Source organism: Ambystoma mexicanum, chromosome 3q (assembly GCF_040938575.1).
Source record: "Ambystoma mexicanum isolate Mex_15411 chromosome 3q, UKY_AmexF1_1, whole genome shotgun sequence".
In the NCBI taxonomy this organism is placed as follows: domain Eukaryota; kingdom Metazoa; phylum Chordata; class Amphibia; order Caudata; family Ambystomatidae; genus Ambystoma; species Ambystoma mexicanum.
The window spans coordinates 1,251,709,452-1,251,736,937 of NC_090926.1; the positions used below are offsets into that span (position 1 = coordinate 1,251,709,452).

A 27,486-nucleotide genomic window follows, 5' to 3' on the forward strand; every position below is an offset into this window, starting at 1 on the left:
GCTCTGTGGCCGGAGCTGGTCGACGTGTTGAGAGAGCATTTGCTGGTGTGTGCGGCCGAGGTGGTGATGGGAGGTGGAGCGGAGCAACTCTGCGCCTTATGTGGCGGCGAAGTCTCACCCTAAAAATAAAAGGAGCCTTGCAGCGTGCTTGGCTCTGTTTGAGGAAGGTGGGCGTGCGTTCCTTATCAATCTTTCATTCGGTCATAATGTAGCAGCATTTGCACGTATTCCTGCCCCCACCCACCTCCCTCAGAGTTTCAAGCATCTCAAACAGTGACTTAAGTGGTATGGAAAACCAGCCGGGGCTCATCAAGCTGATGTGGCCTGCGGGGGTGGCGCCTGCCCAGGCCATGCCCCCTGACGATCCCCGGCCTAATGGGCTGCAAGCACCTCTGCCAGGCAGCCCTTTGTCTCCCCGTTGGGGAGAGGGTGCTGATCTCTGCATCTATTACATCAAGGGATGCCTGGCTGGGGGCAGTGCCACGTGTGTGCAGCCTTAATGATGGCACTGCCCCTGCTCAAGCAGGGGGGCAGCAGCACCATTGAGGCTGACAAGGTGAGGCTGGTGCCGGTGGAGTGACACACTACTGTTGGGGTGGCGCTGGCAAATATAGGCCACACGACAGGCCTTGACCCCCCTGCGTGAAGATCTCCCGCGCATCGTCCGGGATTAGATACATCAATAGAAGCGGATCCATTAGCCCATGTGGCGCCAGTGAAGAAAGACAAGAGACCACTCACAGAAGTACACGCACTTTGCCCAGATTTCTGTTCAGATGCGCAAACGACTACAGTGCATGACTCGTTACCACAGGATACCTCATTGGAAGAGATGGCAAAATCAAAGTCCATCCTGAAGAAGGCTGATGTAACAGGAGCGCTATTCACCTGCGCATTTGGCCGAAACACAGTTGTGTCGACAACGTATTAAATGGCAGGGTTTAACAAAAACTCTGTTCAAATGGGTGACTGATGAGGCAGCTTTTTTAGTTTGCCCCAATAGAGCTAGAGGGGTTGCTTCTCACAAATATGAGTCACTTTTGGGGTGTTCTAGTTTTTGATTGTTATGTATATGAAATGTACAATATCTGTTTTTCTGTGTAACACTGGTTCCTGTACTATGATGTCTTGTGATTTCACACTTTTCTTCATACATGTGGTAAATGGAATAAAAAGAGTGGGTCACACTGTTTATCCAGGTCAGCCCTGATCACCTTTGCATACATATAGATATATGATAGCCTGGGGAGATCAGGCATTTGCCAGGTGCCCCTTTATATATTCGGGGCTGCCAGAGGACAAGAAGGGGCCCCGGGATCATACTTCTGGGGTGGCGCCTGTTGGAATTGAAGTTGTATTCGGGGCACTAGGGGCTATAGCTTACTATAGAAGTGACAGCTTCTCACACGGCCTGTTAGTGTGCAACAATCCTACCCGGGCAGGGTTAGTGGATTTCAAACTAGCCTGCGCCCATTCACTCAATGGCCTCTTTGCAGCAACTGTACATTTTGTACCCGTTGCCATGGGGCTTGAGCGTGTAGCGTGAGCTTTATACGCAGAGGTTTCTAAGCGCAGACCCGGAGGTCGAACCTGTGTTGCTCTGCGTCGTCTTGCTTCCACGGCGAGCGCATTGCCACAGAGCTATTATTATCCTGTCCCGTAGGATAATCTCACCTGGGAGTAGATCGCCACTCTAGTCTTTGCCTGTAGGGGCCTCAACATTTTGTGGGAGGAGGCAACCACTCCATTCCTTGCCTGTAGGAGGACTCGGCATCGCATGAGAGGCGGCAACCCCTACTTTCCTGAGCTGCAGGAGGACTCCGCATCGTATGAGAGGAGGCAGGAGGCAACCACTCCTTTCTTTGCCTGTAAGAGGACTCAGCATCGCATGAGAGGAGGCAACCCCTCCTTTCCTTGGCTGTAGGAGGACTCAGCATCGTATGAGAGTCGGCAACCCCTCCTTTCTTTGGCTGCAGGAGGACTCAGCATCGTATGAGAGTCGGCAAACCCTCCTTTCCTGGGCTGCAGGAGGACTCAGCATCGTATGAGAGGAGGCAACCACTCCTTTCCTGGGCTGCAGGAGGACTCAGCATCGTATGAGAGGAGGCAACCACTCCTTTCTTTGGCTTCAGGAGGACTCAGCATCGTATGAGAGGAGGCAAGCACTCCTTTCTTTGCTTGTAAGAGGACTCAGCATCGTATGAGAGGAGGCAACCACTCCTTTCCTGGGCTGCAGGAGGACTCAGCATCGTATGAGAGGAGGCAACCACTCCTTTCCTGGGCTGCAGGAGGACTCAGCATCGTATGAGAGGAGGCAACCACTCCTTTCTTTGCCTGTAAGAGGACTCAGCATCGTATGAGAGGAGGCAACCACTCCTTTCCTGGGCTGTAGGAGGACTCCGCATCGTATGAGAGGAGGCAACCACTCCTTTCCTGGGCTGTAGGAGGACTCCGCATCGTATGAGAGGAGGCAACCACTCCTTTCCTGGGCTGTAGGAGGACTCTGCATCGTATGAGAGGAGGCAACCACTCAGGGGAGCCGACTTATACATTTCCCAGGGGGGGGGCCAAATAGAGGAAGTGACATCAGTGGCAGTTATATGACCGCAAATATGCATGTAGTCACCAACTTTGGGCACAGGGGTAAGGCGCGGGGGGCGCATGCAGCGCAGAACAGTGGAAACATTGGCTAGCATGCACTGCATATACTAAAGTCAAGTAAGAAGGAGGTTTATGCCTTCCAGTTGCATTCCAATAGGCCATCACTGCCCCTACTCCACCCCTCTAGAATCATCCAGGTTGCAGTAGGCCTCCCTCAAAAGGCAGAGCAACACAACTAGGATGGAAGATTAAATGCTTGCTAAACAGAAGGTACAGCTGCAAGGTGGAGGACCACCACCAAAAAGAAGTTCCCAATTCAAGGGAAACGAGAAGTAAAGACGTTTCCCGATTTAAAAAGTACCAAGCAAAACGTGTGTGGTGCCATAGTTCAGTAAAACATCAACAATTCAAACTTACAATAGTGCTGGAGTAGATTGGCCGGCCACTGTCATGTCACATGGGGGAGACCACCACACGGGGGAGACCACCACTAAAACCTCAGCCAGGTGCAGAAGACCACTGCTCCAGTGCAGGATCTGAAGAGCAAACCAGGCAGTGAGGATAATACTCCACATGAGCCCAGTAGAAGAACCAGATGCCTGCACTGCCCAGGAGGACACTGCTGCCTGCACTGCCCATGAGGACACTGCTGCCAGCACTGCCCATGAGGACACTGTGCTGCCTGCACTGCCCATGAGAACACGGCTGCTTGCACTGCCCATGAGGGCACTGCCCATGAGGACACTGTGCTGCCTGCGCTGCCCATGAGGGCACGGCTGCCTACACTTCCCATGAGGGCACTGCCCATGAGGAAACTGTGCTGCCTGCGCTGCACATGAGGACACCGTGCTGCCTGCACTGCCCATGAGGACATCTTTAAATCTACCTATCCCATTAGACTTGTCACACCAGTCTCCTACTCATCCTGTGAAATACCTCAGCTAAAATATCCCTCTCCGATAACCGTACACTATCTATACACTTCATATACAGACCCCCTGGCCCATTAGGCACTTTTGAAGATGATCTAACTAGCCTTATAGCCAACAACACTAAAGACCATTCCCAAACCCTACTGATGGGAGACTTCAATCTCGGCTTTAATAATACTGATAACAAACATGCAGAGTCAGTTGCAGCCTTGCTAAAGGACCACAGTCTTGACCAGAAAGTCCTCTCCCCTACACATATCAAAGGAAGGACCCTTGACTGGGTATCTGACCGAACTGCAATGTCAGCATTACCGATATGTCCCACAAACATGGACTGATCATTACCTAATAACCTTCTCTGCCACACTAGATCTTCTTAGCCCTAAGACTAACAACATGGCACCCCCCCCCCTGACCAGAAGTAAGAAGGATATAACTGCTGAAAACCTTATCCCTCTTCTCCTTCCAGCTATTTCTGGATTGGAAAGTAACAATCCCGACTCCTTAGTAAATACTTTCAATGATGCTATGACTAAAGCTCTAGACGCAATTGCTCCAGCTGCGTAAAGCTAAACAGGAAGCCCATTTAAACACCTGTTTTATGCCCCACCTCAAATCTCTAAGATTACAAAAAAGAAAACTCCAATCTACTTGGCGCCACTCACCCTCTGAAAATAACAAAAGCAACCTAACTGAATTCGCCAAATTCTACAAAAAAGAAATAATCAAAACCAAGAACATCACTTTCAATGACAGGATTGTGAAAGCTAACTCCAATACTAAAGAGTTATTTGCCATCCTCCGTGAATTGGAATCCCCTATTCAACCGTTAGACAACGCCCCTAAGAATAAAGAATGGTGCACCACTATACAAAATGCCCTATCAAATAAGATCTCCTCTCTTCAATGCAAAATTGCAAAAAAAAGGCCACACTGTCACCCTCGGACCAACAAATACCTCAACCTCAGGAGAATAGGACAACCACACCCTTCAAATTCAAGACCATCTCCATAATTGACACACAAAAAAATAATACTCTCCCTCAAACCCTCAAACTGCAAGGGCGACTCATGCCCAGCACAAATCATAAAGGACGCAGCAAGAGACCTAGCTCCCTTTATTTACAAGCTCATAAACACCTCCTTTAAATCGAACACGGTACCTACCAACCTCAAAGAATCTTGGGTCCTCCCACTACTTAAAAAACAAACCTTGGACCCCACTATCCCTACGAACTATAGACCTATCACCATCGTGCCATTCTAACTTAAAATCCTAGACAGAGTTGCCTACATACAAATTCAGGACTAACTGGAAGCCAACCACCTGCTCGGCTCACGGCAATCTGGTTTCCGTCCACTCCATGGCACGGAAACAGCTCTGTTAGACCTCAAGACACAAATTGAGGAACTAAAGGACAATGGTAAATTAGCTTTGCTCCTCCTACTGGATTTGTCGGCAGCTTTCGACTTGGTGGACCATGCAGTCTTCTGCCACCACCTCAAATCTGCCGCCAACTTCTCCGGAGATGCTACAGCCTGGGTCCATCCTTCTTAGCGAATCGCACTATGCGAGTCTTCTCCACATCCGACTCTGCTGACCCCATCAAAATAACCTGTGGCGTCCCACAGGAATCTTGTGTCTCCCCCACCATGTACAACATCTTCACCAAGCCTTTGTTTGACAAGTTGGACAGACTGGGTGTCACCTACACGAACTATGCAGACAACACCCAGATCCTCATACCCCTTTCAGGCGACTTCGAGACAGACTCAGCCTTGGTGAACAAGATCTACACCCTCATTCAGGCATGAATGGCCTCCCATGGCCTCTGCCTGAATGACGATAAAACGGAGATACTAATCTTAGGCTCTGAAGCAAACATCCAAAAATTAAGACCAAACTACACATCCTTCAGCATTGATAACAACCCAATCAAGGTGATGTCTGTGGTTAAAACCCTTGGATTCTATCTGGACTCCTCCCTCACTCTCAAGAAGCAAGTTAACTCCCTTGCCTCTTCTACTACTTACACCTGCAAACTCATCCGCGCATCTAGACCGTACCTCTCCAGTGCTAGTTCTACCACCTTAGCCAATGCTCTTATCTTGTCCAGATTAGACTATTGCAACGCCCTGTACTCGGGAGCCAATAAATACATCACAGACAAAATCCAAAGGCTGCAGAACAATGCCTTGAGAGCAGCACTGGATATCCCTCATAGAGAGCACATTACTAAATTCAGGAAAGAGGTTAACTGGCTGAAGATAACAGACAGAATCCTCCTAAAAACAGTCTCCTTCACATCTAAATGTCTTATCAACCTAGCCCCCCGTATCTTGTGGAAGAAATCAATAGGAAAACATCTCCTAGGTTCAAATGCTCGACAGCGGGAGGAACCAGCTTCCCTGTCAAAGCTGCTCACTGCTGGAACAAGTTACCTCTTGACTTCAGAACTGAACAACCTTACCCTATGTTCAGATACAAGATACTCAAATGGATACGTGCAAACGACACATAACCTGACTTACACCGATCCCTCTACACTGGCCCAGACCGAACCTTCTGTATCCATGAACTACTCTGTACTCTAGGTCACTGAGCATGTACCATCACCAACTAGGCCCTATATGATACATAGAGCTACTAGATTGACTCATAAACTTGATTATATATACTGCCTATATTGAAAAACTTGCTAGAGTGCCCTGGATATCCCAAGTTATGTCGTGCACCTGTATATATTTCTGTATATATCGTTGTACATATTCTTGCCTATGTGTTTTATATATTCATGCCAAACACTAATGAAGCTTAAGATTTCTTGTGTATACTGTTGCGCCCAGCTACCTAAGGGTGTGGCGCGCATTACCAAATAAATAAACAATCAAACTGCTGCCTGCACTGCCCATGAGGGCACTGCCCATGAGGACACTGTGCTGCCTGCGCTGCCCATGAGGACACTGCTGCCTGCGCTGCCCACGAGGACACTGCTGCCTGCACTGCCCATGAGGACACTGTGCTGCCTGCGCTGCCCATGAGGACACTGCTGCCTGCACTGCCCATGACGGCACTACTGCTTGCCCTGCCCATGAGGACACTGCTGCCTGCGCTGCCCATGAGGACACTGCTGCCTGCGCTGCCCATGAGGACACTGCTGCCTGCAGTTCACATGAGGACATGGGCTGCCTGCGCTGCCCATGCGGACACTGCTGCCTGCGATGCCCATGAGGACACTGCTGCCTGCACTGCCCATGACGGCACTACTGCTTGCCCTGCCCATGAGGACACTGCTGCCTGCGCTGCCCATGAGGACACTGCTGCCTGCGCTGCCCATGAGGACACTGCTGCCTGCGATGCCCATGAGGACACTGCTGCCTGCAGTTCACATGAGGGCACTGTGCTGCCTGCACCGCCCATGAGGACACTGCTGCCTGCACCACCCATGAGGACACTGTGCTGCCTGCACTGCCCATGAGGACACTGCTGCCTGCACTGCCCATGAGGGCACCACCCATGAGGACACTGTGCTCCCGGCACTGCCCATGAGGACAGTGCTGCCTGCACTGCACATGAGGGCACTACTGCCTGCCCTGCCCATGAGGGCACCACCCATGAGGACACTGTGCTGCCTGCGCTGCCCATGAGGGCACTACTGCCTGCACTGCCCATGAGGACACTGCTGCCTGCACTGCCCATGAGGACACTGTGCTGCCTGTGCTGCCCATGAGGACACTACTGCCTGCACTGCCCATGAGGACACTGTGCTGCTGGCACAGCCCATGAAGACACTGCTGCCTGTGCTGCCCATGAGGACTTGGTGCTGCCTGCGCTGCCCATGTGGACACTGCTGCATGCACTGCCCATGAGGACACTGTGCTGCCTGCGCTGCCCATGAGGATACTGTGCTGCCTGCGCTGCCCATGAGGACACTGCTGCCTGCGCTGCCAATGAGGACACTGCTGCCTGCGAGACCATCACTGCTGCCTGCGTCCATAGGAGGCAGGCTCTACTTCAAGCCTTGCCTGCTGACCTCTGAAGCCTCCGCCTGTGGGAGGAGACCAATGCCTGCCTCTCACTCTTGGAGCACCACCTCACAGCAGGAGACCAAGGAGCCATGGGGGGCCATTGCACGTCCTGGCAGGAGACGCCCACTCCGTTCTCCACCTATATGCCCCCACTCTCCTCAATAGTGGACCGACACTTGCCCTCAACCATAGGAGGGTGCTATACAGTGCGAGAGAGGCCAACCGCTGAGCCCATGCTGGGTGTGCGGCTAATCCCCACCCATTTCCACGCTGGCTCGCCGCAGAACAGCCTTGGCGACCCGGGTGGTGAATACTCGAGTTCGGGTAGGGGCCCTTTGTTCTTTGAACCCCAAAGGTACGCCCCTTTGTTGGAGGGGGCAGTATGTCCTGTATTTGTCCCTGGTGGTCTACGGTGGTTGGTTGACACTTGGTATGCTTGCCGTAGCTGCAGGGCAGCAGCACATGGCATCTCGGTCTGCGGCACACTGGCCGGGGAAGTAAGGAGAGCCACGGTGCCACCGTTCTGTCTCCTGAACTGGTGACTTCTAGAGTCTCCGGCAGGTGATTACTAGTGATCCGGTCCCAGCTTCCTAGCAACTGGCAGGTGATGTGGCATCACTGTTATTCCCCGGCGGCTTCTTGCTGGCTTGGGGAGCGATGTCACAAGAAGAAACAAGAAAACACTGGCAAGTATCTTGTTGAGATATGGCATGAGGCAAAGGTGGACTGCCCAGAAATAGAATGGCCCAAGGGAGGTAGGCATTGGGACCCTCTCAACTAGCACCCTTCACCTCAGGGGTAGGACTGGCCCTGAGTTTCTCCCTGGTAGGCCTGGGTAGGGTACCCATCCCCTCTTAACAAGGCCCGGCTACTGGCCTTGCCACTGTAGGGTGATCAGATATTTCCACTGATATGTAATCCTGTTTTACAGGAGCACCGGGATTACCAGGATCTGTGCTGGGAAGCGAGTGTCAAGGAACTGAGTTAAGCCAGGATCAAGGGTGGGAAATATCCCACTCGCCATATTGCTGGTAGCGCTTCTCCACAACATGTCCCCCCCAAACCCACCCCCCTCAACTGATTTGTAAAACAAATTATAAAATGCATTTTTACTTACAAAGTGCATTTATCCAAATAAGAAAGGAATACATACATAGCACAACCAGATATTTTAGAATTAAGCAAGAAAAAATTCCAAACTTCCATACAAATCCTGAAGATATAAGAGAACGAATTTCTAACTATAAGCTATTCCTCTTCTATAGAGTGATCCGTTACCCTTTTTTTTAATGTGCATGAAAAGACAGAAGATTGAATGCTCGTATGAAGTTAAACACTTGTTGGGGATGGCATGCAGCTGTAATTCAAACCTATAATTCGTGACAAGGAGATCCAATCTGATTCATCCAGTATTTGCTGTCTTAAAGAAGACCTCCTTTCCCTGGAGGAAAGGGAAGACCCTCCTGAAGGCTGTCCTGGTGTCTAGGGCTTTGCATCCATTTCCAGGATTTAAAAAATAGTTATCCTTTTTAAACAAAGTGCAGCATACCCGCTTTTTCCCACTGATATCTGTGTATACATGGATCCGGGTAATGAAATTGTTGTGGGAAGCTTGTCAACTTCCCACATTTGAAGTTTTCTTTTTTCCTCTCTTAACAGATTTGGCCGTAAGTAAGAAAACTGGAATCAAGGTGGCCGTCCCTGGAGCAGGAACGAAAGGAACCGAGCGGAAGGGAATTAAGAGAACGTTTCTCAGATCAGTGTGATGTGGCAAATTCTCAAGGCTCAAACATCGTCGACTTAGGTAAGATCACACATTCTTCCCATGTAATTTTGTTAAATCATGTTGTGGTTCTACTACCATTTCAATGAAAAATCCAGGATTTACCAGCGAACGTGTTACTTAAGTGGAGTCCAGATGAGCCCATCTTGGGGGCACACTCCCTCAAAGACTGGATGGTTATTTAAGCAATAGGCGGCGTATATCACATTGAAACCCGCCCCCATACTTTTTAGATTGCATGGTGGGCATTGTGCGGTCAAAGGAAAAAGTCCTCTGCCCAAGGTCCCATAGGAGGGTCTAGGATTGTAAATTCTGTTTATTGGTGACAACGTTGGTTGTGAGAAGATAAAACCGCCCATTCCAGTCTTCAGACAAATCCGGCATCAAATTGTCACAAAGGGGACCCTCACACTCTGATTGGCCACAAGCCAAGGAATCTCAGGCCATTTAAACCTCCAGGAAAACCCCTGGTCTTGAAGCAATTTAAAGGCACTTGTAATTTGTGTTAATGATACATAATAACGTCGCGACCTCGCGGCATGTACATTTCCTCTTTGTGAATACACAGTGGGGTAACACTTCGATGATCGGCAAAAGCCCCCAGACTGCAAAGTAAAAGATGTCTGAGATAAAGTGTTATCGGTGTTGCGTTGGGCGCTGTGCTTCTAGCATAGTCATGCCCCGGATGCCAGCGGTAGGGCGGTGGTGCCTGGCAATCTGCCCTCCTTGGCTGTTGGAAGCATTTTCGTTACATATGGTTTCTCCACAATACATGATGCCGTGGGAATTCCCCCTCAAATACTAGGCCTTGCCTTATTGCGGCCCTGCTGGCCCTCTTTACCCGTGCCAGGCGACTTCAGCTGTCATCCTCATACTCCCGCCCTCACGCCGCTGCCACCCTGATTCGCCCATCCTTAGCCAGCCCATCTCTGGTCCCCTCCTATCAATGGAGTGAGTTTTTGGAAATTGTCCAACTTCAGTTTTCCATAAGAACCATAAGTAACACCAAAGACCAGCTCATTGGTCTGTTCTGCGATCCGACATGTGGAAATCCGTAATACCGCAGAAAATCGCTACTGTGGTGGTTTCAAAATGCTGAGGCTTGTCTGGAAGTTGACATATTTTGCTCCTGCCTGGGGTATCCACACCTTAGACGGCATAGGAAAGGGAAGGGGTAAACAGGAGGGTAAATAGGGCACGGATAAGCCAAGCATCGGGGCCCAACTGGAGGTGGGACAGATTAAGGCCGGATAGTACATGGGGTAGCTTTGGTGCATCTAGATCACAGATCAGGAATGGAAAAATCAGAAGGAAGGTGTCGCAGCGGGCCTTAAAAAGAAACCTTGACTGCAACGTTGGACAGGTGCTTATAGCGTCTCATTGGCTAAAACCGACAGAAATGTGAGCCACCTTCTCAACGGGAACTGGAAAATTGATCAGTTGTGGCAACTGGATAAGGACGATGGGGCCATGCCATATTTTGGTTTCTTGTTGGTTAGTATTTGCCTTATTAGATGCCGGCACTTTTCCAGGGAAGGGATGACGGAGGGTTGGGAATGCCAGCGGATACTCGAATCAAGGAGAACCTTGGCTCGCAAGGCGTGAACCCGATCCACAATCGTCCCTCAGACGGGACCTTCTCAGATCCGCACAAACATCGCATTCTATTTACTCTCGGAGAAAAGGAACAGTTGGCGTTTTCAACAGAACGGGCACATCATCTGCAGCCGCTCTGCGTGCCAGGGCCCGGCCCTCCACTTGCACCCTTCCTCAAGTGCACTTAAGCTTGGCTTCTTGATGCAGAGTTTGCACGTTGACCCTCAACAGATGTGCACAACTCGTTTCTTCTTTTGTCGTCTGTGCAGACCACATTTAAACACTGACTTGGGGCGCTTTCTTCAGTCATTGGGGAAAGGCTCTGATTGCTTACTGGTAATCTGCATTACTCCGAGTCCAGCTCTTCCTCGTCACAGTCCTTCCTGGAACTGGGAAGATAGCTTGCAGGTGATGTGTTCCAGGACCACGCAGAGCGACGCAGGTTCGAATCCCGGTCCTGTGCTTAGTGACTGTTCTGAGGTTTTGATCACGTAATAAACGATTAATTTTCCCATGTGAGGCGTCGGCTCATGTAAGGACGGTGAAGAGGAATATGGATGAGGACAGGGAATTCTGGTGATAAGTCATCAGGAATAGGCAAGCTTCCAGTGTGGAAACGAGTTGTCCAATGGCGAGGCAGCAGAGCAACTCGTTGCTATTTTTACCATCTCATTACTCTTCTCCTTTGAAAAGATTTCAGCCATCATTGTGGGTCCATATCACACCAGTTTTAGGCTCTTTTAATTTCCCCTCTCCGTTCCAGATTTTGGAGCAGTTATAGAACTATTAATTATTTCCTTTTCCGTCTGTGTGCTCCAACAAAATGTCGTGCGCGGCGGCGGCCATTTTGTTTCTGAGATGTCCATCGAAATCCAGGATTCGGGACTCGCCTTTCCGCGCCTGTGGCCCTCCATCGCCTGCAAACCTCGGAGCAGGGAACCCTGCACGGACAGCTGTGCCATCTGGCCAAAAGGACCAGGTTGGAAATCCGATCAGAGTGTGAGAGCCGCGGCCGGAGCCAAGGAATGCGGGCCGGATCCTTCCCTCCGGACAGCTGACTTCGGCTGGGCCCCGGCCCAGGGGATCCCGGCTCGGTACAGACTGAGCACGTGTTATCTGCCGCTCGGTTTGCAGGCTTCTACGGGTCTTTCTAAGGAAGTTTCAGGTGGCGGGGGGAGCTCTTTCCGGGATAATTGGTGAAGGAATTATTTAGGAAATATGACCACACTGTAACTATTCCATGCACATGGTTGACCTTCCCAGAGGATTCTGGCCGGGGGGGGGGCGGGAGTTTCCCTAGGCCACATCTCGATCCAGCGGGGCAGGAATTGCCGCGAGCATTTGGTGTTTTTCATACTTTGGTTACGTCCCAGGAAGACAGTTCCTGTTTAGAGGCCCTACAATTCGCCACGTTTTTTTATTTTTCAGACCGATCTGTAATTGGTCTTTTCAACTTTGTCATCGTTTATGTATGCCTGTAACATTTGAGTTTTCCAGAGCCCAGTTACCCAAGGGTTCGGAGCGAGATACAAATAATAAACAAATACACATATAGCCTGGTTTACATGCTGACGGCTTTGACAGACCTTCAGTATCTGGCGCCCAATGTCAATGGCGACATTGACTTTACCTATACAAGCAACAGTCTGGCAATGCCAATGTGAGCCGTGTGCTTGACACCACGTGGACACATGGGCATTAGGCAGCACCAGTTTAGTGCTGCTATTGACCTTATTTACGGTGCTATATTCAACAACAAACCGCATTGAGAAATGTCTGTAGAAAACGGGCGAAGTTACATATGAACTGCACACTCCATTTCAGGGAACTGATGTTTGTATAATTGAAGAAATAACGCATGCTCGTCTATTTTGTGTGGTTATTACAAAGGAACGCAGGATAAGTGACGTACAATGGCGTGGTCAGAGCTTCTGATGTGTAATAAATGATGCGAGGAAATGATGGTTTCATTTTCAATGTGATGCATCGAGGCAAAGAGGACATCCATGTCAATCTGAATGAGTCCCAGCACAAAATCCTCAAAGGATTCTGTGGAGTGTCACTCATCACCACAGAGACACCTACATGCAACCTCACTCATGACCTCAAAGACTCCAATGGTGCCTCACTCATTCCTGGCCTCGATTCCCTCAAAGGCCACTGGAAAGACTTCAATGAAGCCTCTCAGACTTCCCCAGTGTCTCACTTATTGGCAGCCTTGTCTGAAAACCTTCAATGGAGTCTCACTCTTTCTCCCACATGGGCTTCAATGGAGTTTGGCTCATTCGCAGCCCCAACAACCTCAAAGATTTATTCTGACTCGCTTCCATCCTCAATGACCCCAGAGACATCAATGGGGTCTTACTCTTGCCATGCCTGGACTTCTCTCCTAGGCTTCAATGGGTCTGCACTCATTCCCTCTTACCTTCATTTGGGAATGGCTCTCACTGGCGAGCCTTGGACGGGAGCCGAGGGCACAGATGCCAGTACACACTGGCGAGCCTTGGACAGGATCTGAGGCACAGATGCCAGTACACACTGGCGAACCTTGGACAGGAGCCGAGGGCACAGATGCCAGAACACACTGGCAAGCCTTGGACAGGATCTGAGGCACAGATGCCAGTACACACTGGCGAACCTTGGATGGGAGCCGAGGGCACAGATGCCAGTACACACTGGCGAACCTTGGATGGGAGCCGAGGGCACAGATGCTAGAACACACTGGCAAGCCTTGGACGGGAGCCGAGGGCACAGACGCCAGTACACACTGGCGAACCTTGGATGGGAGCCGAGGGCACAGATGTCAGTACACACTAGCGAACCTTGGACGGGAGCTGAGGGCACAGATGCCAGTACACACATACATGCCAACATCCTGTGACCAAAAATCTGTAGGAATCTTAAAGTTTCAAATATAGTCCGCCAAGGAGTTAATGATAAGAATAGGACGCGTCAGCAGGCCATTGTCATTGAATGAGCCCACCGTCGCGGGTGCATTCAATGACAATGAGGCGCCTGCCACCATGCCAGCTCGGGGGAGCCCTTGAAAGACTCCCCCGAGCTGGCGCAGTGGGGGGCTAATGGCACCTATTTGTCAAAGGCACAAAATGCGGCGGAGGGGCGCATTTAGCCTGCCGCCATGGGTGCCTTTTACATCAAAAGCATGCATGCCGCACCTTCTCCCGCTACGCCAGCTCGGGGGAGCCCTTGAAAGACTCCCACGAGTTGGCTTGGCGGGGGCTAATGGCGCCCTGGAGGACATGGCGCCGCGGGCGGTAGCCCGGCTGCCCCCCCCCCCACCCCTCTACACCAGAGGATGCTGATCATTCTGTGCCGGGCCACAGACGGCCAGGCTTAAAACCTTTTTTACAAATAATAATTCTTTTTCAAAAATCGGTATTTGTTGCCACTAAATCGGTAGGCAGTAGGACTGCTTAAAAAGCGATATCCTACCGCCTAAATCGGTAGGGTTGGGAAGTATGGATACAGATGCCAAGATACACTGGCGAACCTTGTACTGGAGCTGAGGATATACATGCCAGTACACACTGGCAAGCTTTGGACGGGAGGTTAGGGCAGATGTCAGTACACGTTGCAGAGCCTAGAACAGGAGCTAAGGACACAGAGGCCAGGACACACTGGGAGCCTTGGATAGGAACCCGAGGGCACAGATGCCAATACACACTGGTAAGCCTTGGACAGGAGCCGAGGGTATACAGATGCCAGTACACACTGGCGAACCTTGTACGGGAGCTGGGGGCACACTTGCCAGTACACACTGGCAAGCCTTGTATGGGAGCTGAGGATATTCATGCCATGAGATCGGATCCCTGGGCTTGAGGCCAAGGATAAGTCTTGCAGTCCTGTTCTGGATAAGTTGCAGAGGGCGGAGAGTAGAACCAGGCAGATTTAGAAAGAGGCTGTTGCAATAGTCCAACCTAGAGAGAACCAGAGCTCTGGAAACAGTGAGCTCTGGAGACAGTGAGCTTCTGCGGGAAGACGAGAAAAGGAAGAATACCTCTAAGGAGGTGCAGCTGGTCCTTCTTGGCAAGGTCCATGATGTGCGGAGTGAGGGAAAGGGTGGAGTTGAAGATGACACCAAGGTTGTTTGCCTCACAGGAAGGCGAGGGTAGAGGGCCCAAGGAGGGTGGCTAGAGTGCGAGAGGGGAAGAGGGAGCAGGAGTCCCATTGAGAAGGATCTACGTCTTACTGACGTTAAGGCAGAGATTGTTGCGCACCAATCCTGAATCGCGGATAGATAGTGAGGAATGAGCGAGAGAGGAGAGGAGGCGGATGGGAGCCTGAAGGAGAGCCTGAAGGAGAGCTGAGTGTCATCTGCATAACACTGAAAGTTAGAGGAGAAGGTAGAGATCAGGTCGGCCAAAGGGGCCAAGTAGACATTGAAGAGCCAGGGTGAGAGGACAGAGCCCTGGGAGACACCACATGTGTAGAGAGAGGTGGTGGAGTGAAAGGATCCAAGTTGTACCTGGGAGGGTCGGTCCAGGAGGAAGGACGTCAGCCATTCCAGATCCTGATCCATGTTGCCCAGGTTCTCAGAGTCAATTGATCAGGATGTAGTGGTTGACCGTTCCAAAAGCAGAAGAAAGGTGAAGGAGGATGATGATAGAAGGAATGCTGGAGTTCAGATTAGAGAGCAGATCTTCACGGGTGTTGAGGAGAGCAGTTTGCGTGCCTCTGGCTGCTCTGAAGCCAGACTATGGAGACAACCAACAGATTCAGTGTAGAGAGTAAGCTGGGAGATGGCCAGCTTTTCCAGGAGTTTGCCCAGGAAAGGAGTGATAGAGATCGGGTGATAGTTTGCCAAACAGGTAGGATTGGCAGAAGGCTTGTGAGGAGGGGCTGCACCAGGGAGTGTTTGAGGAGAGGGGGAAAGATCCAGTGGCGAAAGAGTGATTGCTAAAATCGGCCAAGGCTGGAGCGAGGGTGTCCATGTGGTCCTTGATAGTTCTGGAGGAGCAGGGGAGCACCTGTTTTGATGACCCTTTCATAGATCAGACTTGTCTAAAAACATCGTCCGGTGTAGTCGGAGAGAAAGAGGAGAAAGGAGGTGGAGAGGGAAAGGTGGCCAGAAGGGGGCCACGAAAGGTAGAGGAAGAGGAGAGCGACAGCAGGATGCCTTGAGGTTTAGTAATGAAATGAGAGGCCAGAGCTGTACAGGGGGCCTGGGAGGGAACAGGACTGCTTGCAGATTTTAAAGAGTTCGGCCATGTTGTTAGAGGCCGCATAGACGCGGGTTTGGATGTAGACTCTCTTCTTGGACAGGGCAGAGAGTCTGTATTGCCTTTAGAGCAGTTTGTCCGAGGATGCACCCGAAGCCTCCACTTCCTCTCAGCCGCGCTGCACTTGCGTTTCAGGGCGGCGGGGTCAGAGTCATATCAAGTTGCACTTGGAGATAGGCTTCAGACGGATTCTCATGACAGGGGCAAGGATGTCCACAGCGTTGGTGATAGATGCAGGTTAGAGAGGGCTGTGTCGGGGTGTGAGTCAGTCGCAGGAGTAGGAGGAGCAGAGAACGTAGAGGCAGAGGCATCCACTGACACTTGCTTCATGGACCCGAATGACCGCGAAGGTAGGTGACAGTACTGGGGTGGGCGGTACCTGAGGACAGAGAGGAGTGGTGAGAGGGTTAGAGAGGGGGAGGTCTGATGAGATCAGAACAGGCAAGGTGCGTCCGTCAGAGTGTGTCGGACCAGAGGGTAGAATGGAGAGAGAGGGTTGAACAGGAGCCGAGGACACAGATGCCAGTACACACTGGCGAGCCTTGGACGGGAGCTGAGGGCACCCATGCCAGTGCACACTGCCGAGCCTTGTACGGGAGTGTGGGGCACAGATGCCAGTATGCACTGGCGAGCCTTGGATGGGAGCTGAGGGCACACATGCCAGTATACACTGGCAAGCTTTGGACTGGAGCTGAGGGCTCCCATGCCAGTATACACTGGCAAGCCTTGGACGGGAGCTGATCGCATAGATGCCAGTGTACACTGGCGAGCCTTGGACAGGAGCACACATGCCAGTTCACACTAGTGAGTCTTGGACGGGAGCTGAGGGCACCCATGCCAGTACACACTGGCGAGCCTTGGACGGGAGCTTAGGGCACAGATGCCAGTACACACTGGCAAGCCTTGGACGGGAGCTGAGGGCACCCATGCCAGTTCACACTAGTGAGTCTTGGACGGGAACTGAGGGCATACATGCCAGTATTCACTAGTGAGCTTTGGATGGGAGCTGAGGGCACAGGTGCCAGTACACACTAGCGAGCCTTAAACGGGAGCTGAGGGCACCCATGCCAGTGTACACTAGCGAGCCTTAAACGGGAGCTGAGGGCACCCATGCCAGTGTACACTGGCGAGCCTTGGACGGGAGCTGAGGGCACCCATGCCAGTATACACTGGCAAGCCTTGGACGGGAGCTGAGAGCACAGATGCCAGTACACACTGGCAAGCCTTGGACGAGAGCTGAGGGCACCCATGCCAGTGTACACTGGCAAGCCTTGGACGGGATCTGAGGGCACAGATGCCGGTACACACTGGCAAGCCTTGGACGAGAGCTGAGGACACCCATGCCAGTATACACTGGCAAGCCTTGGACGGGATCTGAGGGCACAGATGCCGGTACAGATGCCAGTATACACTGGCAAGCCTTGGACGGGATCTGAGGGCACAGATGCCAGTATACACTGGCAAGCGTTGGACGGGATCTGAGGGCACAGATGCCAGTATACACTGGCAAGCCTTGGACGGGATCTGAGGGCACAGATGCCAGTATACACTGGCAAGCTTTGGACTGGAGCTGAGGGCACCCATGCCAGTATACACTGGCAAGCCTTAAACGGGAGCTGAGGGCACCCATGCCAGTGTACACTGGCGAGCCTTAAACGGGAGCTGAGGGCACCCATGCCAGTGTACACTGGCGAGCCTTGGACGGGAGCTGAGGGCACCCATGCCACACTGGCGAGCCTTGGGCGGGAGCTGAGGGCACCCATGCCAGTATACACTGGCAAGCCTTGGACAGGAGCTGAGAGCACAGATGCCAGTACACACTGGCAAGCCTTGGACGAGAGCTGAGGGCACCCATGCCAGTATACACTGGCAAGCCTTGGACGGGATCTGAGGGCACAGATGCCGGTACAGATGCCAGTATACACTGGCAAGCCTTGGACGGGATCTGAGGGCACAGATGCCAGTATACACTGGCAAGCGTTGGACGGGATCTGAGGGCACAGATGCCAGTATACACTGGCAGGCCTTGGACGGGATCTGAGGGCACAGATGCCAGTACACACTGGCGAGCCTTGGACTGGAGGGCACACCTGCCAGTAAATCCACCCTCTTGTTGAATTCGTTGGTTCTGTTTTACATTTTTAGGAAATGTTAATCCTCTGGAATGCGGCGTTTTTTCTTATCTTTATTGACTCTTGGCTGACCCGAAGGTGGCAGAGTGCGCCGTGTGCACAGACCCCCCCTGCCCTGCTTCTGTAATTCCCCCTTCCCATAGGAAGCCCCCTCCCCCTCAGACAGTGCCACTGAGCAGTGCCCACTCACACTGGTGGCAAGTAGCCCGTACCCGCTGGGCAATGGACGGGAGGTCCTCCCGTAGTGTTTGCCCGCGCTGGACGCTGCCTTCTATGCCCACAGTTCAGGACTGGCGTTATCGCCTCTGTGGAGAGGTGCTGAGGCTGGACAGGCTGTGCTTGCCCGTGTGTCTGCCCAGGGCGCCCTGGTGCCTCTGCACAGGCCAGGCGTACAGTGATCACCTCGCCCACGACCAGCTGCTGCTTTCATACAGACGAGAGCTGGAGTGGTTGTCACCTCATGCTTGATGTGGAGGGTTGTACAGGTAAGGGCTGGAGTGGTTGTCACCTCATGGCTTATGTGGAGGGTTGTACAGATAAGGGCTGGAGTGGATGTCACCTCATAGTTGATGTGGAGGGTTGTACAGGTAAGGGCTGGAGTGGTTGTCACCTCATGGTTGATGTGAAGGGTTGTACAGGTGAGGACTGGAGTGGTTGCCACCTCATGCTTCATGTGGAGGGTTGTACAGGTAAGGGCTGGAGTGGTTGCCACCTCATGGTTGATGTGGGGTGTTGTACAGGTGAGGGCTGGAGTGGTTGTCACCTCATGGTTGATGTGGAGGGTTGTACAGGCGAGAGCTGGAGTGGTTGTCACCTCATGGCTGATGTGGAGGGTTGTACAAGCGAGAGCTGGAGTGGTTGTCACCTCATGCTTGATGTGGAGGGTTGCACAGGCGAGAGCTGGAGTGGTTGTCACCTCATGCTTGATGTGGAGGGTTGTACAGGTGAGGGCTGGAGTGGTTGCCACCTCATAGTTGATGTGGAGGGTTGTACAAGCGGGGGCTGGAGTGGTTGTCACCTCATGGTTGATGTGGAGGGTTGTACAGGTGAGGGCTGGAGTGGTTGCCACCTCATGGTTGATGTGGAGGGTTGTACAGGTGAGGGCTGGAGTGGTTGTCACCTCATGGCTGATGTGGAGGGTTGTACAGGCGAGAGCTGGAGTGGTTGTCACCTCATGCTTGATGTGGAGGGTTGTACAGGCGAGGACTGCAGTGGTTGTCACCTCATGGTTGATGTGGAGGGTTGTACAGGCGATGACTGGAGTGAGTGTCACCTCATGCTTGATGTGGATGGTTGTACAGGTAAGGGCTGGAGTGGTTGCCACCTCATGGTTGATGTGGAGGGTTGTTCAGGTGAGGACTGGAGTGAGTGTCACCTCATGCTTGATGTAGAGGGTTGTACAGGTAAGGGCTGGAGTGGTTGTCACCTCATGGTTGATATGGAGGGTTGTACAGGTGACGGCTGGTTTGGTTGTCACCTCCTGCTTGATGTGGAGGGTTTTACAGGCGAGGGCTGGAGTGATTGCCACCTCCTGCTTGATGTGGAGGGTTGATGTGGAGGGTTGTACAGGTGAGGACTGGAGTGAGCGTCCCCTCATGGTTGATGTGGAGGGTTGTACAGGTAAGGGCTGGAGTGGTTGTTACCTCATGGTTGATGTGGAGGGTTGTACAGGCGAGGGCTGGAGTGGTTGTCACCTCCTGCTTGATGTGGAGGGTTGTACAGGCGAGGGCTGGAGTGATTGCCACCTCCTGCTTGATGTGGAGGGTTTTACAGGCGAGGGCTGGAGTGGTTGTCACCTCATGGCTGATGTGGAGGGTTGTACAGGCGAGGGCTGGAGTGGTTGTCACCTCATGGCTGATGTGGAGGGCTGTACAAGCGAGGGCTGGAGTGGTTGTCACCTCATGGTTGATGTGGAGGGTTGTACAAGCGAGGGCTGGAGTGGTTGTCACCTCATGGTTGATGTGGAGGGTTGTACAGGCGAGGGCTGGAGTGAGTGTCACCTCCTGCTTGATGTGGAGGGTTGTACAGGTGAGGGCTGGGGTGGTTGTCACCTCATGGTTGATGTGGAGGGTTGTACAAGCGAGGGCTGGAGTGGTTGTCACCTCATGGTTGATGTGGAGGGTTGTACAGGCGAGGGCTGGGGAGGGGGTGTCACCTCCTGCTTGATGTGGAAGGTTGTACAGGTGAGGGCTGGGGTGGTTGTCACCTCATGCTTGATGTGGAGGGTTGATGTGGAGGGTTGTACAGGTAAGGGCTGGAGTGGTTGTCACCTCCTGCTTGATGTGGAAGGTTGTACAGGTGAGAGCTGGAGTGGTTGTCACCTCCTGCTTGATGTGGAGGGTTGTACAGGTAAGGGCTGGAGTGGTTGTCACCTCCTGCTTGATGTGGATGGTTGTACAGGTGAGGGCTGGAGTGGTTGTCACCTCCTGCTTGATGTGGAGGGTTGATGTGGAGGGTTGTACAGGTAAGGGCTGGAGTGGTTGTCACCTCATGGTTGATGTGGAGGGTTGTACAGGTGAGGGCTGGGGTGGTTGTCACCTCCTGCTTGATGTAGAGGGTTGTACAGGCGAGGGCTGGAGTGGTTGTCACCTCCTGCTTGATGTGGATGGTTGTACAGGTGAGGGCTGGAGTGGTTGTCACCTCCTGCTTGATGTGGAGGGTTGATGTGGAGGGTTGTACAGGTAAGGGCTGGAGTGGTTGTCACCTCATGGTTGATGTGGAGGGTTGTACAGGTGAGGGCTGGAGTGGTTGCCACCTCATGTTTGATGTGGAGTGTTGCACAGGTGAGGGCTGGAGTGGTTTCCACCTCATGGTTGATGTGGAGGGTTGTACAGGTGAGGGCTGGAGTGGTTGCCACCTCATGGCTGATGTGGAGGGTTTCACATGTGAGGGCTGGTGTGGTTGCCACCTCATGGTTGATGTGGAGGGTTGCACAGGCGAGGGCTCAAGTGATTGTCACCTCATGCTTGATGTGGAGTGTATGCAGGCGAGGGCTGGAGTGGTTGCCACCTCATGCTTGATGTGGAGGGTTGCACAGGTGAGGGCTGGAGTGATTGCCACCTCATGGTTGATGTGGAGCGTTGCACAGGTGAGAGCTGGAGTGGTTGCCACCTCATGGTTGATGTGGAGGGTTGCACAGGTGAGGGCTGGTGTGGTTGCCACCTCATGGTTGATGTGGAGGGTTGTACAGGTGAGAGAGAGCTGGAGTGGTTGCCACCTCATCGTTGATGTGGAGGGTTGTACAGGTGAGGGCTGGAGTGGTTGCCACCTCATCGTTGATGTGGAGGGTTGTACAGGTGAGGGCTGGAGTGGTTGCCACCTCATGCTTGATGTGGAGTGTTGCACAGGTGAGGGCTGGAGTGGTTGCCACTGTATGGTTGATGTGGAGAGTTGCACAGGTGAGGGCTGGAGTGGTTGCCACCTCATGGTTGATGTGGAGTGTTGCACAGGTGAGGGCTGGAGTGGTTGCCACCTCATGGTTGATGTGGAGGGTTGTACAGGTGACGGCCGGTGTGGTTGTCACCCCATGGTTGATGTGGAGGGTTGTATAGGCGAGGGCTGGAGTGGTTGTCACCTCATACTTGATGTGGAGGGTTGTACAGGTAAGGGCTGGAGTGGTTGTCACCTCATGGTTGATGTGGAGGGTTTCACAGGCAAGGGCTGGAGTGGTTGTCACCTCATGGAGGGTTTCACAGGTGAGAGCTGGAGTGGTTGTCACCTCCTGCTTGATGTGGACGGTTGTACAGGTGAGGGCTGGAGTGGTTGTAACCTCCTGCTTGATGTGGAGGGTTGTAGAGGTGAGGGCTAGAGTGGTTGTCACCTCATGGCTGATGTGGAGGGTTGTACAGGCGAGAGCTGAGTGGTTGTCACCTCCTGCTTGATGTGGAGGGTTGTACAGGTGAGGTCTGGAGTGGGTGATACCTCCTGCTTGATGTGGAGGGTTGTACAGGCGAGGACTGGAGTGGTTGTCATCTCGTGCTTGATGTGGAGGGTTGTACAGGCGAGGACTGGAGTGGTTGTCACCTCATGGTTGATGTGGAGGGTTGTACAGGCGAGGGCTGGAGTGGTTGCCATCTCATGCTTCATGTGGAGGGTTGTACAGGCAAGGGCTGGAGCGGTTGCCACCTCATGGTTGATGTAGGGTGTTGTACAGGTGAGGGCTGGAGTGGTTGTCACCTCATGGTTGATGTGGAGGGTTTTACAAGCGAGGGCTTGAGTGGTTGTCACCTCATGGTTGATGTGGAGGGTTGTAGAAGCGAGGGCTGGAGTGGTTGTCACCTTGTGCTTGATGTGGAGGGTTGTACAGGCGAGGACTGGAGTGGTTGTCACCTCATGGTTGATGTGGAGGGTTGTACAGGCGAGGGCTGGAGTGGTTGCCACCTCATGCTTCATGTGGAGGGTTGTACAGGTAAGGGCTGGAGCGGTTGCCACCTCATGGTTGATGTGGGGTGTTGTACAGGTGAGGGCTGGAGCGGTTGTCACCTCATGGTTGATGTGGAGGGTTTTACAAGCGAGGGCTGGAGTGGTTGTCACCTCATGGTTGATGTGGAGGGTTGTACAAGCGAGGGCTGGAGTGGTTGTCACCTCATGGCTGATGTGGAGGGCTGTACAGGCGAGGGCTGGAGTGGTTGTCACCTCATGGATGATGTGGAGGGTTGTACAGGTGAGGGCTGGAGTGGTTGCCACCTCATGATTGGTGTGGAGGGTTGTACAGGCGAGGACTGGAGTGGTTGTCACCTCATGGTTGATGTGGAGGGTTGTACAAGCGAGGGCTGGAGTGGTTGTCACCTCATGGCTGATGTGGAGGGCTGTACAGACGAGGGCTGGAGTGGTTGTCGCCTCATGGTTGATGTGGGGTGTTGTGCAGGCGAAGACTGGAGTGGTTGCCACCTCATGGTTGATGTGGAGGGTTGTACAGGTAAGGGCTGGAGTGGTTGTCACCAAATGGCTGATGTGGAGGGTTGTACAGGTAAGGGCTGGAGTGGATGTCACCTCATAGTTGATGTGGAGGGTTGTACAGGTAAGGGCTGGAGTGGTTGTCACCTCATGGTTGTTGTGGAGGGTTGTACAGGTGAGGGCTGGAGCGGTTGTCACCTCATGGTTGATGTGGAGGGTTTTACAAGCGAGGGCTGGAGTGGTTGTCACCTCATGGTTGATGTGGAGGATTGTACAAGCGAGGGCTGGAGTGGTTGTCACCTCATGGCTGATGTGGAGGGCTGTACAGGCGAGGGCTGGAGTGGTTGTCACCTCATGGATGATGTGGAGGGTTGTACAGGTGAGGGCTGGAGTGGTTGCCACCTCATGATTGGTGTGGAGGGTTGTACAGGCGAGGACTGGAGTGGTTGTCACCTCATGGTTGATGTGGAGGGTTGTACAAGCGAGGGCTGGAGTGGTTGTCACCTCATGGCTGATGTGGAGGGCTGTACAGACGAGGGCTGGAGTGGTTGTCGCCTCATGGTTGATGTGGGGTGTTGTGCAGGCGAATACTGGAGTGGTTGCCACCTCATGGTTGATGTGGAGGGTTGTACAGGTAAGGGCTGGAGTGGTTGTCACCAAATGGCTGATGTGGAGGGTTGTACAGGTAAGGGCTGGAGTGGATGTCACCTCATAGTTGATGTGGAGGGTTGTACAGGTAAGGGCTGGAGTGGTTGTCACCTCATGGTTGTTGTGGAGGGTTGTACAGGTGAGGGCTGGAGTGGTTGCCACCTCATGCTTCATGTGGAGGGTTGTACAGGTAAGGGCTGGAGTGGTTGCCACCTCATGGTTGATGTGGGGTGTTGTACAGGTAGGGCTGGAGTGGTTGTCACCTCATGGTTGATGTGGAGGGTTGTACAGGCGAGAGCTGGAGTGGTTGTCACCTCATGGTTGATGTGGAGGGTTGTACAGGCGAGAGCTGGAGTGGTTGTCACCTCATGCTTGATGTGGAGGGTTGTACAGGTAAGGGCTGGAGTGGTTGTCACCTCATGGTTGATGTGGAGGGTTGTACAGGTGAGGGCTGGAGTGGTTGTCCCTCATGGTTGATGTGGAGGGTTTTACAGGCGAGAGCTGGAGTGGTTGTCGCCTCATGCTTGATGTGGAGGGTTGTACAGGTAAGTGCTGGAGTGTTTGTCACCTCATGGTTGATGTGGAGGGTTGTACATGCGAGGGCTGGAGTGGTTGTCACCTCATGGCTGATGTGGAGGGTTGTACAAGCGAGAGCTGGGGTGGTTGTCACCTCATGCTTGATGTGGAGGGTTGCACAGGCGAGAGCTGGAGTGGTTGTCACCTCATGCTTGATGTGGAGGGTTGTACAGGTGAGGGCTGGAGTGGTTGTCACCTCATGGTTGATGTGGAGGGTTGTACAGGTGAGGGCTGGAGTGGTTGCCACCTCATGCTTGATGTGGAGGGTTGTACAGGTGAGGGCTGGAGTGGTTGTCACCTCATGGTTGATGTGGAGGGTTTTACAAGCGAGGGCTGGAGTGGTTGTCACCTCATGGTTGATGTGGAGGGTTGTACAAGCGAGGGCTGGAGTGGTTGTCACCTCATGGTTGATGTGGAGGGATGTACAGGCGAGGGCTGGAGTGGTTGTCACCTCCTGCTTGATGTGCAGGGTTGTACAGGCGAGGGCTGGAGTGGTTGCCACCTCATGCTTGATGTGGGGTGTTGTGCAGGTGAGGACTGGAGTGGTGGCCACCTCATGGTTGATGTGGAGGGTTGTGCAGGTGAGAGCTGGAGTGGTTGTCACCTCATGCTTGATGTGGAGGGTTGTACAGGTAAGAGCTGGAGTGGTTGTCACCTCATGGCTTATGTGAAGGGTTGTACAGATAAGGGCTGGAGTGGATGTCACCTCATAGTTGATGTGGAGGGTTGTACAGGTAAGGGCTGGAGTGGTTGTCACCTCATGGTTGATGTGCAGGGTTGTACAGGTGAGGACTGGAGTGGTTGCCACCTCATGCTTCATGTGGAGGGTTGTACAGGTAAGGGCTGGAGTGGTTGTCACCTCATGGTTGATGTGGAGGGTTGTACAGGTGAGGGCTGGAGTGGTTGTCCCACATGGTTGATGTGGAGGGTTTTACAGGCGAGAGCTGGAGTGGTTGTCACCTCATGCTTGATGTGCAGGGTTGTACAGGCGAGGGCTGGAGTGGTTGCCACCTCATGCTTGATGTGGGGTGTTGTGCAGGTGAGGACTGGAGTGGTGGCCACCTCATGGTTGATGTGGAGGGTTGTGCAGGTGAGAGCTGGAGTGGTTGTCACCTCATGCTTGATGTGGAGGGTTGTACAGGTAAGAGCTGGAGTGGTTGTCACCTCATGGCTTATGTGAAGGGTTGTACAGATAAGGGCTGGAGTGGATGTCACCTCATAGTTGATGTGGAGGGTTGTACAGGTAAGGGCTGGAGTGGTTGTCACCTCATGGTTGATGTGCAGGGTTGTACAGGTGAGGACTGGAGTGGTTGCCACCTCATGCTTCATGTGGAGGGTTGTACAGGTAAGGGCTGGAGTGGTTGTCACCTCATGGTTGATGTGGAGGGTTGTACAGGTGAGGGCTGGAGTGGTTGTCCCACATGGTTGATGTGGAGGGTTTTACAGGCGAGAGCTGGAGTGGTTGTCACCTCATGCTTGATGTGGAGGGTTGTACAGGTAAGGGCTGGAGTGGTTGTCACCTCATGGTTGAGGTGGAGGGTTGTACATGCGAGGCCTGTAGTGGTTGTCACCTCATGGCTGATGTGGAGGGTTGTACAAGCGAGAGCTGGGGTGGTTGTCACCTCATGCTTGATGTGGAGGGTTGCACAGGCGAGAGCTGGAGTGGTTGTCATCTCATGCTTGATGTGGAGGGTTGTACAGGTGAGGGCTGGAGTGGTTGCCACCTCATGGTTGATGTGGAGGGTTGTACAGGTGAGGGCTGGAGTGGTTGTCACCTCATGGTTGATGTGGAGGGTTTTACAAGCGAGGGCTGGAGTGGTTGTCACCTTATGGTTGATGTGGAGGGTTGTACAAGCGAGGGCTGGAGTGGTTGTCACCTCATGGTTGATGTGGAGGGACGTACAGGCGAGGGCTGGAGTGGTTGTCACCTCCTGCTTGATGTGGAGGGTTGTACAGGCGAGGGCTGGAGTGGTTGCCACCTCATGCTTGATGTGGGGTGTTGTGCAGGTGAGGACTGGAGTGGTTGTCACCTCATGCTTGATGTGGAGGGTTGTACAGGTAAGGGCTGGAGTGGTTGTCACCTCATGGTTGATGTGGAGGGTTGTACAGGTGAGGGCTGGAGTGGTTGTCACCTCATGGCTGATGTGGAGGGTTGTACAGGCGAGAGCTGGAGTGGTTGTCATCTCATGCTTGATGTGGAGGGTTGTACAGGTGAGGGCTGGAGTGGTTGCCACCTCATGGTTGATGTGGAGGGTTGTACAGGTGAGGGCTGGAGTGGTTGTCACCTCATGGTTGATGTGGAGGGTTTTACAAGCGAGGGCTGGAGTGGTTGTCACCTTATGGTTGATGTGGAGGGTTGTACAAGCGAGGGCTGGAGTGGTTGTCACCTCATGGTTGATGTGGAGGGACGTACAGGCGAGGGCTGGAGTGGTTGTCACCTCCTGCTTGATGTGGAGGGTTGTACAGGCGAGGGCTGGAGTGGTTGCCACCTCATGCTTGATGTGGGGTGTTGTGCAGGTGAGGACTGGAGTGGTTGTCACCTCATGCTTGATGTGGAGGGTTGTACAGGTAAGGGCTGGAGTGGTTGTCACCTCATGGCTTATGTGGAGGGTTGTACAGGTGAGGACTGGAGTGGATGTCACCTCATAGTTGATGTGGAGGGTTGTACAGGTAAGGGCTGGAGTGGTTGTCACCTCATGGTTGATGTGGAGGGTTGTACAGGTGAGGACTGGAGTGGTTGCCACCTCATGCTTCATGTGGAGGGTTGTACAGGTAAGGGCTGGAGTGGTTGCCACCTCATGGTTGATGTGGGGTGTTGTACAGGTGAGGGCTGGAGTGGTTGTCACCTCATGGTTGATGTGGAGGGTTGTACAGGCGAGAGCTGGAGTGGTTGGCACCTCATGGCTGATGTGGAGGGTTGTACAAGCGAGAGCTGGAGTGGTTGTCACCTCATGCTTGATGTGGAGGGTTGCACAGGCGAGAGCTGGAGTGGTTGTCACCTCATGCTTGATGTGGAGGGTTGTACAGGTGAGGGCTGGAGTGGTTGCCACCTC

The 27,486-nt window shown here is 52.9% G+C and overlaps 1 protein-coding gene across 6 annotated transcripts in view; it reads left to right on the top strand.

Annotated features, from left to right (window-relative positions):
- KANK2 (KN motif and ankyrin repeat domains 2) overlaps positions 1-27,486 on the top strand; it is a 411,863-nt gene that overhangs the window by 249,175 nt on the left and 135,202 nt on the right. For all 6 annotated transcript variants that reach the window (XM_069604240.1, XM_069604241.1, XM_069604244.1 and 3 more), the window contains one exon: positions 9,222-9,366. The gene's annotated coding sequence lies outside the window, so the exon portion shown is untranslated. The remainder of the gene's footprint in view (positions 1-9,221; positions 9,367-27,486) is intronic.